A 2,580-nucleotide genomic window follows, 5' to 3' on the forward strand; every position below is an offset into this window, starting at 1 on the left:
TTTGTAGTATAAATAGTCTTTGAAAATGATTAGGATTAATCTTGTGTTTTGTGTCCTATTCCCCTAAAAATGAGTTATTTTCAAGTGTTAATAGTTTATAATTGAATCTTCAGTATCATAAGAAATTTTGAAAAAATGGATTGTGCTGGGTAAGATGTAGCTGCCTCTTCTCCGAACCTCCCCTTTGCCTCCGGACTTCTCAGGGGCCAGCAGCAGCCCGACCAGGGGCACGGGAACGAGGGCTCAGCAAATGACCATGGGCTTGGTGTCCAACTAGCAGTTTGCAGGTGGCTGTGCCAAGGCAGTGGAGAAGGCGCCAGAGTAGGCGCCGGGGGATTCGGCTCAGGCGGCCGAGGAGCTGCAGCTGCTGCACAGGGCCGGCATCTGTAAGTGGTTCAACGTGATCATGGGGTTCGGCTTCCTATCCATGAGTGCCTGCACCATGGTCGCGCTGGACCCCCTGGTGGACGTCTTTGTGCACCAGAGTAAGCTGCACATGGAGGGCTTCTGGAGCCTGAGGGTGGGAGAGGCTGTGGAGTTTACCTATAAGAAGTCTGCCAAAGGCGTAGAATCCATTGGATTCACTGGGCCCAGTGGGGTGTTCTCTTTGGTAGTGAGAGGCGGCCAAAGTTGAAGAACATGCAGAAGCGCAGATCCAAAGGAGACAGGTGCTACAGCTGTGGTGGTCTAGACCATCATACCAAGGAATGCAAGCTGCCACCACAGCCCAAGAAGTGCCACTTCTGCCAAAGCATCAACCACATGGTGTCCTCCTGTCCACTGAAGGCTCAGCAGGTCCCCAGTTCCCAGGGAAAGCCTGCCTACTTTAGGGAAGAAGAAGAAGGAGATCACAGCCCTGCCCTGCTCCCCGAGGCCCAATATTGAGCCACCAGAGTAAGGGGGGCTACCCTTGCCAGCAGGAAGTTTCAAGGAGAAGGCATGAAACGGCAAAGTGGAGAAAATGGGGATATGGGATGGGTTGGTGAGTAGCTGGCACTGCCATATGTCTCAGGCCGGAATGTCCCAGCATCACCCCATCTTGTCTTTTGATGAGGGGAAGGGGTGATGCATAGGAATCCCATCATGATCTATCCCAATTCAAGTGAGGGGCTTTGGGGGAACCATTTTGAAACCTGCATACTTTATATGATAAGCTTCACCTGTCCTACATGCTTCCCCTCCCTCTGCCCCACCCCCCCAGCCTCCAGCTTCTAAAAATGACCCAGATTGGCAAGTTGTTCCTTTAAAGAAGGATGTGTCCTATTTCTCTTGCCAGGGTGTGAAACAAATAAGCATCAGACCAGCAGATCCATGGGCCCAAATCCCCAAGGTGTAATACCTCGGGTAGGAGGGACCGTCAGGAGCAAGGTAGGGTTGTTTTGTTTTGTTTTGTTTTTTGTCTCTCCACCACCTCCTCTCCTAAACATCTTGTTTCCTCATCACCCTATCTTGAGCCGTAGTGCTGGGAGAGCTTGTCCAGGCATTTGGTTGTGATGACAGGCAACATGGGTTACTAGGGAATGGCTGTAAACCTGCTGCTCTGTGTTTCTTCCCGCCCCGCCCCAATTCTGGGCCAATGTGATTGTAATTTATTTGTTCCCTTGGATAACTGCACCTTGGGTCCCCACTTTCTCCAGGATGCCAAAACTGCACTATATGTGAGAATGATATATCTTGTGCATTTTAACTTTTTTTCTTATTATACATATTCTGGTATTGTATTTTTATATATATTAATCTTAAGGCCCTCCTTCCTGCACTGTGTTCTCAGGTACATGAGCAATCTCAGGGATAAGTAGGCAACAACTCCAGGTCGGCACAGCAGGAAGAATTTGTTGTTTTTATCACCATGGAGAACAACCATTTGTAGTGCCTAGCCTATTGAACTACTTCATTTTTGCCAATTAGAGCTGGTTTTTCTGCCATAAGGTCGTCTTGAAACCCCATCAACCCTTGGAAATGTTTTTAATTGGGTTGCCCCATGACTTGTTCTCCTTCTGCCAGAAGAATGGAAATTAGTCTAAACAGGAAATGGTGGTGCAGACAAGGTAGAAGAGGCCCAAAGAGGAAGCCAAGGTTAGTAGTAATGATTGTCTAATCCTATGGCTCTGGGACTTGTTTTCTTTCCATATACCACATCTATCCTTTACAAGGTTAGCCTGGGATTACTGTGCAAGTAACTGTATATGTATTTTTTTCCTCTAAGGAATGGGAATTGATATGTTTGGATTTTAAGACCACAGATATGTGTCCACCTTGTACTAGCCATGCAGGGATGGCTCTATAAAAAGCAAGGACCAAAATCCTCAGTCTCGGCTTCCAGGGAAATCCATAAGTGAAGGCCTCTCTCTGGAGCCCGTGTCCTGCCCTGCTGCATAATTGTTCATAGTGTTGTGTTAGCTAAAGGAGAAAAAGGGAGTTTCGTTTACATTCTGTGAGATCACCGCAAACCTACCTCACTGTGTTGAAACAGGACAAATGCAATAGAATGCATTGGGTGATGTGTGTCTGATCCTAGTGTCTTGTCTCCCCACAAATGCTGGCCCATCTAGTTAATTGTATTTGTCTAGGCTCTGTAGG

At 47.6% G+C, this 2,580-nt stretch overlaps 1 pseudogene; it reads left to right on the forward strand.

Moving 5' to 3' along the window:
• The first annotated feature begins 256 nt into the window (after positions 1-256).
• Positions 257-885, forward strand: LOC138830250 (protein lin-28 homolog A pseudogene; annotated as a pseudogene).
• The last annotated feature ends 1,695 nt before the right edge of the window (positions 886-2,580 follow it).

This window comes from Dipodomys merriami, unplaced genomic scaffold (assembly GCF_024711535.1).
Source record: "Dipodomys merriami isolate MVZ:Mamm:240054 unplaced genomic scaffold, mDipMer1.0.p SCAF_187, whole genome shotgun sequence".
Classification (NCBI taxonomy): Eukaryota; Metazoa; Chordata; class Mammalia; order Rodentia; family Heteromyidae; genus Dipodomys; species Dipodomys merriami.